An 18213-nucleotide genomic window follows, 5' to 3' on the forward strand; every position below is an offset into this window, starting at 1 on the left:
CTGGCCACATACTATATGAAGAGCTCATTTTACCAAATGGATTGAAACCATCAGTAGCAAGGCCGAGTCTGATGTTCCTTGCATCTTTTGCAAACCACTCATACTTTCTATCAAAGTCTTTCCATGCCTCGCCATCAGCAGGATGGCTGAGCTCATTCTCCACAGGCTTCGTCTTAATCTTGTGCCACTGCACCTCCTCTGCCACTATTTTGGAAGAAAACAATCTCTTCAGCCTAGAAATCAATGGAAAATGTCGCAAAACCTTCTCAGGAACCTTCTTTCTTCCATCACTATCTTTCCATCTTGATGCACCACAAACCGGACAAACATCACTTTCTTCTAATTTCTTCCGAAACAAAACACAGTTATTCGGGCACACATGGATTGAATTGTATCCGAGCCCCAATGCACGGATGAGTCTCTTTGCTTCCTCATATGATGCAAGAAGAGAACAATGTGGGAATGTTGATGATAGCAATTTCAGTAGTGCTGTGAAAAACCCATTAGAAACTCGATAAAATGACTTCATATGAAGTAACTTCACCACAAAAGAAAACCTTGTACAAGGACCACCGGGGTAAAGTTCTTGCTTCATCTCTTCCAATAGAATTGCAAACATAGGCATTTCTGTTTACCTTCCTCTTGAGCGGTGTACAGCTCCTCTACCATATCATGAATTCCATCATCTGGGTCATCTTCTTCATCCACATCCATGCCAAAATCCTCATTGACACTAGTATGTTCAACAACATGATCAACTCCATGTGGCCCAACATCCAATGGTTCTCCATGATCATCAACTGCATGTGGTACAACATCCAATGGTTCTCCATGATGTACTCATCTAGAGTAAGTACTAGCCATCCCATGAATATACAAGTGATCCTCAATCTGTCCTTTAAGTCTGCGAATTCGATTCAAACACCGACGACATGGACAGAGCAGTTCTTCATCATCACTGAATCTCTCAGAAACAAAAGACATGAATTCATTGACTCCATCCACATGTTCCCTGCTGAACATTCTACTATTAATCCAAGATCTGTCCATCTGCACCAAATCATGAGACAAAATTGCTCAAAACGATTATCAAATATGTGATATACCATTAATTATTTTTAAACAAACAACTACTCACTAATATGCAAAACTACATCACCATAGCAAATTAGTACCTTTCTTGCTGGCTGCAACTCTGAGCACTGGCAGCTGCTGTAGAGTAGTCGCCCTGCTCGCGAAGCAGGCCCTGATCCGCGTCACACTGCTCAGCTGGAAGGCCCTGCTGCTCCACCAGCAAGCCCCGCGCGTGCCTCCACCGCCGCACTGTCCGCGCCCCGCCAGTCAGCGCGTGCTCCCCGCCGGTGCGCCGGCCGCGCCGCGAGCGCGTCCTGCTGGCTGTGCCGTCTGCGCCGCGAGCGCCCTGTTGGCCACGCCGTCCATGCCGCGAGCGCCCTGCTGGCCACGCCGTCCGCCGCCGTGAACGCCCTGCCGGCCACCCCGTGCGTGCCTCCACCACTGCGCCGTCCGCGCCCCGCCGGTCGCGCCGTCCGCACCGCGCGCTACCTGCCGGCCGTGCAGCTCGCTCCCCGTCGGGGCGCCGTCCGCCGCCACGAACGCCTTGCTGGCCAGCCCCGCGCGTGCCTCCACTGCCGCGCCGTCCGCGCAGCGCGCTCCCCGCCGGTGCGCCGTCCGCCGCCGCGAACACGCTTCTGGCCGCGCAGTTGTCTCCACCAGTCGCGCGCCGCCAGCCGGAAAACTGAAGATGTGTTCAGCTGCAGGGTGCGCTCGCTGCTCCAATTGTGGTATATAACATTAGCGAGTTCGAATATATTAAAGGTAAAGACTTAATACAGGCCGGCCGTTTTATTTTCCATTTGCACGCACCCGCTCCAGCCCATAGACCCACCTCACGCACGCTCGAGCCGGCACGCTTGTCTCCAATCGACTCGTCTTCTACGGTTCTACCTCCCTCTCCGTCACTCCCTCTCTCTTGTCCCCGGCGCCCGGCAAGGTCGTCCCTGGCGACGGCCTCCTCCCCGTGCCCGTGTCTGCGCCCCACCTCCTCCCGATGCGGCTTTTTCTTCTCTCCGGCGAGCATAGAGTTCCGACGAGCTCCTTAGGGTTCCGGCGTGGCGGCCATGGCAGATCCCGCAGCAGATCCACATCAGGTAGGGCTCCTCCTCCTCTCCCTCCTCTCAGATTTGAGACATGGCTAGATTACAATTAGGGTTAGAGTTAGTTGCAGAATTTTTTTTGTGCACTGGGGGAGGGCATGGCTGCCGCTAATCAGAGCGGCGACGGAGGCTTTTGCGGTGCCCAGGACTTTGGTGGTTCAGGCAGCTATGGACCACAACGACTAGGTGAGTGGAGTGCAGAGTGTTGGGTGAAGTGAGTGGGCGGCTAAGCCAACCAAACCTAAGAGATGCTATGCATGAGATGAGGCTGCTGCAACACACCATACAGCACACCTTGTCAGGCACCCCATTGATGAAGCAGCAAGTAGCTAGTAGTATCAGCAAGGGGAAATGGTGCAAGCGCAGCTGCAGCGCCATGCAGGGCAAGCCACCATGTGAAAGAGCCTTTGGTGCTCTTGACAGATAACCACTTCCCCTTAGGATATATTTGGATATTGGAATAGCATCCATGTCTAGTCCAGTCCAGTCGAGGTTCCATTTTATATATCTTGTTCTTTCTTTCAAATCCATCACTGCAATGCATGCAACAGTATTTTACAACCGACTGATTGTTCACCCTTTACTTCCTACTTTAAATGACAACAGCCGCACTTAGCACAACTCACACTCCACAATGTGTCCGGTGCTTATTAAGTGTGTGAGTGAATGATGGAAATGTTAATTTCGTCATCCCCTTGTACATACATGCAGTTGCTTATTGAGTACTTCATTAAAATCATTCAGATTTGCTCACACTAGAGGACTAAGTAGTTTAGCAGGTGTATTTGAGATTCTGCGTTTGACACATTTGTAAATTTAAGCAACAATAAGGACTCAAATCGGCAATAACATAACATTCGGTAGGCAACAATATATCATTTAGATAAGCAACAATATCAGCTTTTTTTTTCTTTTAGCTGCCCCCAAAATGTCACCATAAATGCCAGTCAAGTTTATGTTGGGTTCGCTTCAAGTTTGAGCAGTGGCTTGCCATGTTCTCCTAGCTTCTTTTTGTAGTTGCTTTGTGTTTTTGTATTGTAACTGCTGCTATCTATTTTCGTTAGCAATTGCAGTTAGTATTTTCATTTTGTATTTTTAGTTTCTAATTTTAGGTAGCACTACTTTCACTTTTCAATTTTAGTATTCAATTTCAGTTACAAATTGCAGTTAGTAATGTCAATTTTTTATTTTAGATTCTAATTGCAGGTAGTACTTATAGTTTTCAATTGCAGTTAGTAACTTCAGTTCAGAAATTGCACAGCTTCTAGTTTTGTAATATCAGTTAGTTTTAGTTTTTGGTAGCTATTTTGTCATTTTTAATTGGTTTTTCTGTTTAGTATATGTTAGTAATTTTAGTTTCAATTTCAACGCTTTTTCAGTTAGCTTGCAATTTGCAATATCAGTTATCAATTTCTGTGTTGCGTTGTCGAATGTGTCTAGACTTCTAGTAGAATGAGCAAGAATCATGGTGGAATTAGAATGGTGAATTTGAACTGCAGGCGTTTGGTTTAGTCGTTTCAGTTTCAACCCCAAGGTGCTTGCTTTCTTTTGGGAAACTCTGAGAGCTCCGACTTTGTTTTTTTTGCAGCAAGAAGCCAGAGCTGTTCGAGCCTCTGAAGGCCGACAATCTCCCAAGGTATGTGACTGCTACTACCATACTTCCTTGTATGCCGCAAAGTTTTTTGTCTCTAGCGACTCCAGCCGCCGATTGGCCTTGAGAAACCTTTGCGCTAGTAACGAGGTCAAAGTTGCAGTAGACAAAAGGAAATGGATTGTCCTAATTGCATGTGCTTTCAGTTAGCTTGCAGTTTGCAATATCAGTTAGTAATTTCAGTTAGTAATTTCTATGTTGTGTTGTATCGATTGTTTCTAGACTTCTAGTAGAATCAGTAAGAATCAAGGTGGAATTAGAATAGTGAATTTGAGTTGCAGGCATTAAACTAGTCTGCTTTTTTATACAACAAAATTAGTTTTTTTTGACACCATGACCTTGCCTCTGTTTTTGTTTTTTTTGCAATTAAATAGGGGTGGGGGTGGGGTTGTAGGTTGCAAATGAACGCAGACTCTATACTTGCTTTTTTAGTCTATATGAATTGCGATTTTAGGAAAACATTGTTCCCTAATGAATTCCCTGGTTGTTCTCTGCAACACCAAATAGCTCTGTAGAACTATATATTTATGTTCTCATCACCTGGTTCTCCAGCATTTTTGCATTGACCTGATGTTTTGTTTGCACAAAATATCTTATTATACTCAATTGAACACCAATGTTGTATCTGAACCAACTCAAATGCGTTCGTAGAAATAAGACTGGATAGTTTGTTTAGGTGCCACTAAAAGCTACAGCTTCAAGTTTATATTGCCTTCTATTTATAGTAAAACATAGCTAAGATTGGTTGTTGTGGGTTGTGGCAACCGACATGTTGCAGCCCAAAACTAGTTTGACTTCTACATGTCCTGGTCAGACAACCGGTTTTAGTGGCCACGAAATGGAACTGATCTAACCTGCCACTCCCTGGTAGGCTACTACCTTGTACAGTACAAACTGGCTTCTAATTGTTCTCTATGATACTACCGCTTACATGCACATTGATTAGTTACTAAACTTCATTAGAAATAGGCAACTAAATATACTCTGACTAGGCAATAGTGTGGCAAGATCAATGCAAAATAATGCAAATCATTAGGCAATTTTTACATCGTTCTTCTCTAATCTCTCTTTGTTTTTTCATGATCTTCCATTGCAGGTTCCAAGTTATCTAGCAGGGGAAGATCAAGTACAAAGCACAAAGCATGTATGATGTGCGCAATATGTAAATAAGTACATATGTGGTGAGAGCACATTTCATGCCTCTTTTCCTAAACATGTACTTCATTACTTTCATGTAGGCAACTTATACTAAATCAACAAGCAAATTATTCATATTAGCTAAGCATTTTTTATGTTCTAGGTTTTAGTATTTTTTTCCTATGTTCTGATTATTAGCTATTTACAGGAATACATGTTTAGGAAACTCATGGTTCATTCTGTATTGTTCATGGGTTCTCGTCTATCATCTTTCTTGTTAACATTGGCCAACTTAAGAGCCAAACTATGATGTTTACAAGCAAACCATTAATATTGTCTTGTCCTTATAATTATGTATATTCAAGTGCCTTTTATGTTCTTCGCAATACTAGAGGTCTAGCCATGGCCAAAGGGCCAAGGCAAGACCTTCTTGATTGGCTTTAGGCTATGTTTGGGTTTTAGGGAAAGCCTATAAACAACTTTGTAATATTTTCTTGCAATTAATGCCTACGCTGCAATGTTAAAAAGGTAAAGCCTAATATAATGCTTGTTTTCACCACAACTTATAATGTTTTCATCAGGGGCGGATCTAGAATTGTGACTGAGAGGGGGGCTAAATAGTGAAGCTTTAGAACTAAAGTTAGAGATTAATGGTAATTTGAAGCTAAGTACTATTGATTTAAAAGCATAAATCAGGCTCAAGGGGGGCTGTAGCTCGGGCAGCCCACCCCGTGGATCCGCCCCTAGTTTTCATGCCTATGCTGCTGAATTTTTTAAAATACAACTCAATATTCTAAACTGAATGCAGAAAATTCACTAATACATTTAGACTTACATATTCCAGTTTACAAAAGGCCCATGCCTACTATATAAGGTATATTGACCATTTTCAAACCAATATCCATTATATGATTCTCATAAACTAACTATGTATTTTTTTCGCATATAAATCAGGGGGGAGGGGGCTGTGAGTGCCAAGTGAACACAGACGCTATATTTGCTTTTTTAGAATACATAAATTGCCTATTTAGGAAAACATTGTTGCCTAACAAATGATCCTTAAATTGCCTTAGAAAATGCAATCCACTACAAGTATTTCCAGCAGCAACTTGCTCATCACCAATAGAGGCTCTAGGAACATCCTCTATTCTTGTTTCTTTCAATCGATAGTCTGATTTCAAACACAGTAGGGCAGTAGGCACATGTTGTTAGTTTGGTAGTTGCTGAGTGCAAAATATTGGGTCAGCTGTTGGCTCTTAAAATATTGCATCTAGAAAATCTCAGTCAAATCCTGGTGGAGAGATATTCAAGCCCATAATTCTTGTTTTATTCATTGCATACAATGAAAAGAGAATGTGTTAGTGCAATGGTATTTATGTTTTATAGACAAGGCATCAAGAATAATACTTTTTTGGGTAACATAGCCATGTCAATTAAGCAATACTACTACTACTACTTTCAGACAATAATGTCTTCTCAAATAGGCAAAAATAGTTTCTAATTTTTTTAACATATGCATCTTTTTTATCCCCATCCAGGACAAATTTATGACACATCTTATCTTTTTTGAACATGCAGGATGTTGGCCATGTTGTATAGAGAAGCTGCTCAAATGTGGGCTTTCCTAGGGACTAGATGTACTGTTGTGCTTGCAGATGCAAATGTATTCTTTTTGAGATAGACAGCTTACTACGTGTTTTCTTTCCTAGGGTGCAAATGTGTTCTTTTGAGATGAACAACTTACCTTATGTTTTTCTTTTCAGAATGCATTGCCTTTTTGTGAATGTATACATGCAGTACCTAAAAGCATATGTCTGAGCCTAATTTGCTTTTTTCCCGTAATAACCGTGGTCGGTATTTGGGTCTAGACCACACAAGCTAACAAGCCAATGTGAAAAACGGCGGGAAAACTTTTCTTTCGGGTGGCAACAAGTTAGCAATTAGTATTGTTACCAAAAATGGAATATAATAATTGTAATTTACTGGCCGTGCAGATAGATTATATTACGGCAGGCCGTGCATTAGCCGCTTCATATATTAAATTAAGTGTTGGACAAATCGAACAAACATGAGTAGCCTAGTGGTTGAACCGTGAGTTCCTGAACTTGAGGTCTGCGGTTCGAGCTCCCAGCTTGCCCCTTTTTTTGAATCATTATGCAAATATTTTGGTGTGGGTACTTGGGCCGAAGGCCTCGCTCGGCCGCGCAACCAGCGCACGAACTTGGGCTGAAGGCGTCGTTAGGGCGCGCAACCTAGCCATTTAGTGGCAAGGTGGCCTACTTGAAGGGTTGGGCTGAAATAAAATAGAAAAAATAAAAAATAATAATAGATGACGTGGCAATAATAGGTGACATAGCAATAGCACTTGCCAATTTGTATTAAAATAAATTAATAAATTAGTTTTTGACATAGAATCATTGTCATAGATTAATGACATTTATAAAATTGACCTTATGACATAGCAATAAAGGTCACAACATGAAAATGAACTAGCTAGATGACATTTATTATGACATACAACTTTTTATTGTCAAAATCTTGGAGTGCCCAATACATAATGTCATAAATCAGATAATATAATAACATTATGACTTGTTGTCATACTTAATATGTCAAAAAACCACGTATTTCTTGTAGTGTAATTTGGGATGGAGGGAGTTGTTCACGTATCAAGTTCCCAACCTCTTCTCAATTTTCCTAGCAGATTCCCTTCGCTCCAACTTGGTTAATTTCCTATCGCTAGTTAATTGGAAGACCCAAGTACCTCATTTAGAATTTATCCTAGTTTGCAATTAAAAGCACCCGCCACAACATTGTTCTCCACCTCATCCATGCCAGTAGTGAACAACTCACTCTTTGAGTAATTTATTCTCATCACTAATAGTTCTTCACAGCAAAACACACATAACTCCTGTTCAAAGTTTCACACAAAAAAATTGTGTCAATGAGTTAATCCACCCTCCACTGACTAAGGCACCAAACCTGTTAAAAGTTCAGTTTTCAAAATCTCAGCCAGGGCATTACCAATCAGGGTAAACCACATTTATAGTAACTTCTCATACCGTACCATAAACATTTGCGGTATTCCAAATTGCGTAATAAAGCCTAACATTTGCAGTTTTTTGGTAGTGGACTCATCGTTTTATTGTAGGTGTATAGACAAACGCAGCCTTGCATCATTCGCTGTGGGTTGTGTTCGCACACGAACACGTCACGTGTGCCCCCAGCGATGAGCGCGATGTGCAAGACACGTCGCAAGGGGAGTCTCGTCGGGAGCACGATACGCAAGACACGCCGGCGAGAGCTCTTGAAACCCGACACCCCATGCTTCTGGGAGGGACCCCGTCAGGGAGAACGGCGGTGATGGGCTGCCCTAGGTCGGCGTGGCCGCCCTAGGACCTTGGGTTCGCTGTCGTAACGAAGTAGACGGCAACGAAGAACAAGAAAAAAGTAGAGAGAAAATAGTAGTTGCAAAATAATGTAGTAGATTGATATTCGGTTGTGTGTTGTCAATCGGCCATCACCCTTTATATTTGAGTCTGTCTAGTTGATACTCATGTGTTTTGAAGGCAACCAGCACATGGGTGTTTTGTGCCAATAAAACACATGAATTTCAAGAACTCAAAAATCATGTGTTTTTTTAAAACCTAACACACGATTTTGTGCAGCCTAGGCAACACAAGATTCCCACCAGAGAAAGGAAAAATCATGTGTTTTTCCTAAAGTAGCACACAGATTCTGTTGTATCTGTCTGTTGTAATTATCTTCTGTTTTTTTCCTAAAGTTTCAATTCTGTTGTACCCTATCTTCCTCTACCACTACAGGAACAAAAGGGATGAATCCTCAACACCGTCAAATGGGAAATAGTAAAACAAAATTGAAACTCATAGGTCACAAGAATAGATATTGCACATGTTAAATACCATAATTGCACTAATTCAAATGTGCAATTGTCTACTAATAAATGTGCAATCTAGAAATAGATACTAACTGGTACAAATCATAGTTAACAAATTTAAGGATATGTCTTAGCACAACATAAGCACAAAAACAAGATTACAAGAGACAATTTTTTCTATGGAAGAACAATTTATAAAAAAACAATTTCTTCATGCTTGAGGACCAACAAAATCACAAAAGACAAGGACAATTTTTTACTAAGGAAGGACAAATCATATTTTTTTCATCCTAAAATAATCACAGAGAGAGGGGGAAGGACCGGCACAAACACAAAATACAAGAGACAAATATTTTTTCTATGGAAGGACAATTTACAAATTTTGTTTGTTCATCCTTACACAATCACTGAAAGAGGGGGGACGACCAGCACAATCACAAAAGGGATGAATCCTCAACACCGTCAAATCAGAAATAGCAAACAAAATTGAAACTTATAGGTGACGAGAATATATATTGCACATGTTAAATACCATAATTGCAGTAATTCAAATGTGCAATTGTCTACTAATAAATGTGCAATCTAGAAATAGATACTAACTAGTATGATTCAAAGTTTCAGCCAATCTAGAAATAGATAATAAATGTGCAAGTTGTTGTGTGCTAGCACAAATTACAAAAAGATGTCAATTGATTGAATGTTTCCTTTTTTTCACTTTGAATCTGAGGAGGAACAAACAGCGGAACTTACAGGGCCAAGAAACTTGATACATTACTTGTGCAACTTTGATCTACAATAATGCTCCTCGAAGTTGACATCTTTCCCTTCTCCCACATCCAATCTGTTCAAAGAATTACAAAATGTGTGTATCACTAGAAGAATGACTGTTTACTCATGTTCAAAGAAGTACAGAATGTGTGTACCACTAGAACAATGGCTGCTTACACTGACAGTGCAGCCAGCAGTGGTAGTAGAAGTGAAGGTTAGGCCATACCAATGTCGAGGGTTAGTCTGACAATAAAAAATGGAACACAATTCAGTTTTTGATTGCTCACTAGTATAATATAACCAGCATTATATTCTTGGTACAAATCATAGTTAACAAATTTAAGGATATGTCATAGCACAGCACAAGCACAAAAAATAATATTACAAGAGACAATTTTTTCTATGGAAGAACAATTTACAAAAATAGTTTCTTCATGCTAGCACAATTATGAGGACCAACAAAGTTGTAGAAGACAAGGGACAATTTTTTACTAAGGAAGGATATATTATATTTTTTTCTTCATCCTAAAACAATCACAGAGAGAGGGGGAAGGACCCGCACAAACACAAAATACAAGGGACAATATTTTTTCTATAGGAAGACAATTTACAAATTTTGTTTATTCATCCTAAAACAATCACAGAGAGAGGGGAGGACCCGCACAAACACAAAATACAAGGGACAATATTTTTTCTATAGAAAGACAATTTACAATTTTTGTTTATTGATCCTAACACAATCACTCAAAGAGGGGGGAGGACCAGCACAATCACAAAAGACAAGGGACAATTTTTTTCTTAGGAAGGACAATTTACAAAAAATATTTTTTCTAGGTCATGGATGAAACTTTCTGTGCAAGATAATGTTGTAACCTTACTATGTCCATGGGCATTAGAAATCCTAGTCAAGTGTAGGTAAGAACAAAATACCTATTGGGGTGGCTAGAAACTGAATCGCCAATGCACTACCTAATGATATGAAGGCAGCTCAGGACACGGTCTCAGGGAGCTTCCTCCATTGCTATTCCTCTGCTTATGTCCTCAAGCCTGCACAACAAAACAGAAATAGAAGAACAGTTTCAACCCTCCTCCTTTACCAGGGCTTGGGACCTGCTACGATAGGACACTATAGGTGGCCCATCGTAGGCGGAGTTAAAAACTTTTAACAATATATATATATAGACACACACACACACATGTTTTTAGCACATATCACAATAAATGGATCACAAGAAAAACGTACCAAGAATATTTTGGTAAAAACAAGGAGCAGCAAGGGATAAAACAACCATGCCTGATGCACCCACACAGACAGGCATTATTTTGGCTGAATAACTGGCCAAGAAATCTCCATTTTATGCAGTTGTAAGTTATGACGTTAAGATAATACTACAGTAAGCAGGCAGGCATTTTTGTAAGTACAGTTTGGTTGAGAGGTCAGCCAATGGAGTCCAAGATTGTTTGGCGCATATTTCCATGACAAACCAAACATTCTCTTCGACACATGATTCTTGAGAAGAAAAGAAAAACATGTCCAGCTCAAGATTCTTCACATGCATCCTCCAAATCAACACTAGGGTCAGTCGACCTGCTCTCTACCAACCACACAGCAACAAGCAATTGACCAAATGAAATTGTCTTCATGTGTTAACATGGCCACCTATAATCTGAGTACTTAGGAATCCTATACTCTATCAACTAGAAAAATCCCAAACTAACATATAAAAGACAATATGTGTCATTATCACTAATCATATAAATTTCTCACACCTGCTACCAAACAACAAAGAGAATTGGCTACCTAACCAAGTCCTGCAGGCATTCAGAACTGGGAAGGTGGGAACCAGGAATCAAGATTTAGGGAGCCCACACTAAATATTACACAGCTAAAACCTCACCAAACTCCCTGAAGCACTAAACAACAGAGCTTGATTCACAAAAAGAAAAAATTCAGTTCAGTCATAGTCACATCACAAAATAAAGCGACATTCCCATATTCTCATTTGGGATCAGATCATAGAAATAGAAACAACATGGGTAAATTTTACCAGATCAAAGCTTGATTCACAAAATAATACAAGCAAAATTCAATCATCCCTAGATGGCAACAACAGAAATAATTTTCAAACAAATGATGGTTGATGAACACAACCTGTAATTTTCAAACAACATAGCACGGTTACAGGGATTCTATCAGGGTACTTCTCCCTGATGCGGTTAGCCTCAGCTCCAATTTTCATATCTTAGCTAGAATCTCTAGTCTCTCAGCCCTCTCATCAACTACTTTATATCAAACAACGAGAACCCCATAACAATATGAGTTTGAATACTGAAAATTTGCATCAGCTACAACATTACAGGATTCATATTGCCACACTGGCAGAGCAGTACTAAGTTGCAGTGCTTTGGATACTGTGACTTTTGAAAATGTTGTACGTTTCAAAAAAAAACATTTGAAAATATTGCAAAAGGACAAAGCTAAACTTTCTGTGTATTGAAAATATTGCAAAAAAAAACCTAAACTTTCTGTGTTCCAGTAGTAACTTAGCCGAAGATTTTTTTAATGGACTCAAATATTCAGAACGAACACCTTATCACCAGAGCACAGACAACTGTTTCAGACCTGCAATGACAGAATGTTGGTCCCAAACTTGCAGATTCAGACTACAATAACACAGCATCTTCGCCATCACAAAGTTTCAGACCTCCAAGCAATCTTCAAACAGACATTAAAAACACATAACAGTATATGCGAATAACATTTGGAATATCGATGATTCCCACAAAAGAAAATGAGCATGGATTTACACCCACTATGGGAAGCTATTACTTAGATGGCACTTGAGGGGGGAAACAGAGAATAGTAGAATCTAAAGTAACATTGAAATAACCAAACAGGGCAAATGGCCTCTCAAGCAGTCAAGCTTCAAATAATCATTATTCAGTAGTGCACACTTAATTCCAAGGCCATGTGCAAATCCCCCAAGAATGATTCAGATGTCCTACTGAAACTACGAAAACACGATTTATGACTTAAGGATCCATAACATAAAACACTTATTACCTCTAGAGCAAGCTTCTTGCAGTGTCCACACCTGCAAGTTTGATTTGACCACATTAGCTATAACAATTAATAGAGATAGCAACATTAAAAACACAGAAATAACAAATCTGTAAAAAACAGGAAGCAGTAGAGAACAAATACGACTAGAAACCATCTCTACAAGAACTGAAATATATGATGATCCCCTAGCTGTTAAAATTCCATGCTCTGATCCTCTATTCGAACCATTGAATATATGATGATCCCCTAGCTGTTAAAATTCCGTGCTCTGGGGAAAATGGATCACAAAACCTTACGTCATTGATTGCTTTTCAGTTCTAATGGCTGTTCTGTTTTGGTAAGGGGTAGCTATTTTCCCTTCTAGTGGCATGGTGCTCGATGCTCACTACAAGTGAGGCACCGCCAGGATAGATTGACATACAAAGCACTAAGCTGCCTCGAATTGGTCTCAACTGGCAATGAGGGAAAATGCAGGGGATTAATAACCATCTGCAGTTTCATTCACGAGCACAACTGAATCCCCCGATTAACTGCACAGCACAAAGAGATGCACACAGGCACAACACAGTGGACGGAGGTGCAGCAGAGGCACGGGGATCTCTCCGTCCGTCGGTCAGGCGACGTAGGCGTAGTCGTCGTCGTCGTCGGGGTCGACGGAGCAGATGACGTAGACGGCGTAGAGGACGCCGCGGAGGTAGCCGAGGATGGTGAGCAGCACGCTGATCCAGAACTCCGGCTGCCGGGAAACGCAAACGGGACCTAGAACTTCTCGCTGCCGCGCGCATGAGTGCACAGCGGAATCCCCCAATCCGGACATACGACCGCGAGATCTACAAGCCCATAGCAGAATCCCCCGATCCGGAGAACCGAGCGCGAGATCTACCCGAAAGAACGAACACTAAACAAGCGAAGCGGACATGCGAGCGGCGGTAGCGCGCGCGAGCAAACTCACCAGGGGGCGTAGAACTCGACGACCATGAACGGGTGCTTGGCGACGGCCTCGTCGAAGCTGTCGACGTCGAGGGTGAGCACGGCCTCCGCCGCACCGTCCGCCGCAGGCTCCTCCACCCGCGCGACGGCAGAACGACAGCTTCGTCTCGCGCCTCACCGACAGGAAAGGCGGGGAGGAGCACGGAGGGGCCGCGTTGCCTGATTAATCGCCGGGACGCCGACGAGACTCGACGGGGAAGAGCACAGAAGGGGAAAGGGGAGACCTCCAGAACCGCTCCCTTTCCTGTCTGGGCGCGCGGATCGAGAATACGAACAGTGTCGGGAATCAGACTGGGCCCTGCACGTCAGTGACACAACGCAACACAGTCACACCAAATCGGGGCGTTCCATTCTCAATCCGGTGGCCAGAAAATTCATGTGTCAACAAACCAAAAAACACACATGTGTCCTATAGCATTTCTGTTATATTTATAGGGCAGCCGGTCTTTCCTATACAGGGTTCTCTAATCTGATTCGGCTAACATTGTCCCAACAGAACATGCACGCAAGCCAAACTCCCGCAAGTACACGTGTATATGGGAACCAAACCTGTTTACGTTAGCTTTCCATCATTAGCTCCCTAGAGAGTCCGCATATGGGACCAAAATCACGGCATGCAGCTGCTTTGTAGAATCCGAGTCACATAATTTCTCTTTTCGTTCACGTGAGCAAGCATTCAGATATAATTCAATCATGTTTGGTCGATCCCTGCGTGCTCCTATTACCTGACCCGTGCAAACTATTTTACTGCTTGCTAGTTTTCCACTGCAAAATCATCGCCGACTGCCTACTGCCTTGGTTCATGGCCAACGAAGCCACCTGAATTTAGCCAATCAAGCTAAAAGACCAGACGCATGCACTTGGTCCTTCGAACTCTGAAAAATGATCTGACCTAAATTTGGGTATCAACAGGTTGTAGGCACACAGCTAGTGACCGGACTACCGGATGTCGTGCATTGCAACACTACCTAGGCCTAGTTAGGATGGACCTGCACATCTAAAGATACAAAAGTATCCATTTTAGTGTCAATATAAGATATTCATATTCGTATTTAATTTCAATATGGATGCTAAATAGATACAGTTGAATATGTTTCTTATGATTCTTCTTTATCCATTTCCATATCCGTATTCAAAAAATATGAAATATCTAACATTATTTGTATCTATGAATAATAAAGTACATCTAAAACTTAAATTTATGGCTAATTAACAATGTAAATGATAATTATTTTAGTATAACTCTTTTAAACTATTTAAAAGTTGTCACTATGGCTAATTGTAATGATTAAGTTTAACTTATGATAATTTTAAAACTTATATTTTATGATAATTTTAATATCATAAGTATATATATATATATATATATATATATATAAGTTTTAAGTACTTTAATATGACTAGTCATATTAATTTTAACTACTTTTGTTTTTTTATATATTTGATTATTGAAATATTTATTGACTTATATGTCGTCTACACTAATATTGATTATTTTGAACAAGTGTACATGTCATCTTCAACATCAGAATCAGGGACAAATCTGCTGTATACCGTCGGGGTCCTCTGACCCCGGTAACTTTCCACGAATCAGTTATATCCCATGTATTCTCACGAGCTTGGACCCAACAAATTTAATATTGGACCCCGGTAGTGAGGCAGCCCACAAGAAAACTGAAGCCTGCAACGAGGCAAGCAGCAAGCCCACTACGGCACTACGTGAGCGTCAACCAAGGAGGCTAGCAGGCTGCTGGAATTGTGGAATGCATTGACCGAACAGCCCAATACAGTAGTTTAGAAGCTCAGACGTCATCTCCCTGGCTCCATCTCCTAGTCTGTAGAATGTAGATCGATTTCTCTGCAACTCTATAGGACTATACGTCAATTTACAGGTGAGGCGGGTTGTTCGTCCAGCAAAGAAAGTATTTGGCTTAGGCGTGTTCATCAACGTGTACAGAATATATGTGGAATCATTATTGCGCCTACCCCTACTATTATCTATGAATATAATTCAGCTTGTATTGCACAAGTTCAATTAGTTTATATTAAATCAAATATCACGAAGCATATTTCGCCTAAATTTTTCTATGTGCATGAGATGCAAAAGAATGGAGAAATTATGGTAACTCGTGTCAAATCTTGTGATAATCTTGCAGATGTATTCACAAAAGTTTTGCATCCACCAATTTTAAAAAAATGCATACGTGGGCTCGGCATGAAAAGACTAAGAGAAATACAAGAATCAGGGGAGAACCCCTTGATTAAATAAGCCTGATTGTTATGTCTAGAAGACACATTCTCATAAAGGTTTTAATGAGGCAATATATGTGCAATTGACAAGAACGGTATATATGTGCGCTTTTCTCCATAAACCATTTTTTCCAATGGGTTTTTTGGATGGAGTTTTTAACGAGACATAATATCGTGGTAATTGTCCAAGGGGGAGTATTGTAAAACAAACGAACTTTGGGATAGAGAAAGAGAAGAAAAAGGACTACTAATCCTAGTCTGTTTGCTATATGGGCACTTACCAAACTCTAGAACATATTCGGGATATATATACGTGGAAGATCCTTCATTATAATTATGAATATCCAGAAAGCAATAAAGAATAGTCTGGAGTCATAGAATAGCAATTTTCTCCCACAAGCCACTAAGGTGGCCACCAAACTATAAATCGGGTTATGCGAAAGTCCGCTAACCGCAAGGTGATTGTCGCGAATGTCCAATGGACTATGCAGACAAATATTTCAAGCCCACTAATGTCCGTAACCACGATGATCACATACAACAAGCACAAGTAAAATAACCACGTACAGTAAGCACATATGAAGACAACTTTATACAACTTACATACCACATATTAAAACAGCTTTGTAGCACGTACCAAGATAGCTTTGTACCACTTACAGAAAGTACGCATTGACTGAATAATATTTATAAGAGAATAGGCAATTAAATTACAAGAACATAACAGCATCCAACCAAAATCATTGTATTGAACCCTCCAGTTGGAGCAAGATCGATCCTCTTTATTACCTAAACTAAATTTTTTATTCTAACTGATCCTCTTCTTCATCTATATCCTCTATTGTCTTGAAGTTAATATGGCCTAAATAAGAAATGTCTATTAGCTTCTATGTGGTAACATTATATATCAATTCAATGAAAAAAGACTACTAAAAGAGTATCTTGATTGTATTAAGGTAGCAGTCTAGCAGACAAGTTGAACCTGTGGTATGGAAGTTAAACTTTTAGTAGCCTGATTATTTCTACCAAGTGCAACAAGAGCAGCCAGCCATTAGCTTAGAATCAATTTGAAAATCAACGGACTATGTAATAGTCTGTCCATTCAAAGCATAACAACCACAAATCCAAAATTATTGAACTATGTGGAGATTTGTAAAACATATTCACTAGACTAACTTAGAAAAATTATATCTGACATAAGAACAACTAGATAGAGATCAGATCATCTTGACTAAATTGATGAATAGTAGGACCCCTTATGGCTAGTTAAGCACAATTGAAAGAAAACATACCTTCTGCTCTCAACCAATCTTGGAGACACACTAGCGCTTCTATATTCTTGCTTATCAGCCGGCTCTTGTACTCACTAACAACTCTGCCTGCAGTAGAAAATGCAGATTCAGAGGCTACCATTGATGCTGGTGCTGCAAATACATCTCTAGCCATACGTGAAATTATAGGGTATTTAGCACAATGCATCTTCCACCATTGCAGAATATCAAAGCTCTTTTGCCGAGGAAAATGATCATCTTGGTAATACACATCAAGCTCATTTTTTGCTTTCCTCCTTTTCTGTTGTATAAGGTGTTGTTCCCAGTCTGCCCAATCATCTTCATCATCAACAATCTCATCAATTTGTCTTGACTATGAGTTATTTTCATCAGGCAATGTTGTTGAATATGCTGAGAACAAATTCTTCATTGTTGTCTTCACTTGTTCTATGTATATGGGACCTTTCTCACCAAAACCCGCAACCAAACGAAACGCTACAAAATCAAACTTAAACCTTGGATCTAAAACAACCAGAACACAGATTTGCAGCAGAGATAGGTCCTAATACTTTTGAAACTTTTCTTTCATCTTGACTGCCATTGCTGCAATGGAAGAATCTTTGTTTGAAGCCTCCTTTTCTAGTCCTTTTTTGACATCCCAGAGGACATGGAAATAAAGGTTGGTTGTTGGGTACAGTGTACCTGAAACAACATTTGTGCCATCATAGGAAAATCTTAAATATCTTACAAAGTATGTTTGCAAGTGCCCATTCTAGAGGTGATGGATTATCTATATAACTCAGATCCTGTGAGTCTAAAGCTTCAAATATTGTTCTATAATTCACTGCAGACTTTAGCATTAGATAAGTAGAATTCCATCGAGTAGGTACATCTAGAGGAGGACACTTCTCACATGATAGACAAGCTTGAACAATGATCTCCTCAAATCGCTCCTTACGAGCTTGTGAGCTTTTGATGTACTTGACACTGTCTCGAATGTGAGTAATAGC

The 18213-nt window shown here is 40.5% G+C and overlaps 2 long non-coding RNA genes across 2 annotated transcripts; one reads left to right on the forward strand and one right to left on the reverse strand.

Moving 5' to 3' along the window:
- LOC110437373 lies at positions 1905-7254 on the forward strand. The gene is made up of 4 exons (XR_002455470.1): positions 1905-2168; positions 3763-3810; positions 4922-5006; positions 6541-7254. It is a non-coding gene; the product is annotated as an uncharacterized LOC110437373 (long non-coding RNA).
- On the reverse strand, positions 11893-14082 carry LOC110437372. The gene is made up of 2 exons (XR_002455469.1): positions 13645-14082; positions 11893-12723 (listed from the first exon to the last, which is right to left on the reverse strand). It is a non-coding gene; the product is annotated as an uncharacterized LOC110437372 (long non-coding RNA).

The sequence above is a fragment of the Sorghum bicolor genome, chromosome 7, assembly GCF_000003195.3.
Source record: "Sorghum bicolor cultivar BTx623 chromosome 7, Sorghum_bicolor_NCBIv3, whole genome shotgun sequence".
Taxonomy (NCBI): domain Eukaryota; kingdom Viridiplantae; phylum Streptophyta; class Magnoliopsida; order Poales; family Poaceae; genus Sorghum; species Sorghum bicolor.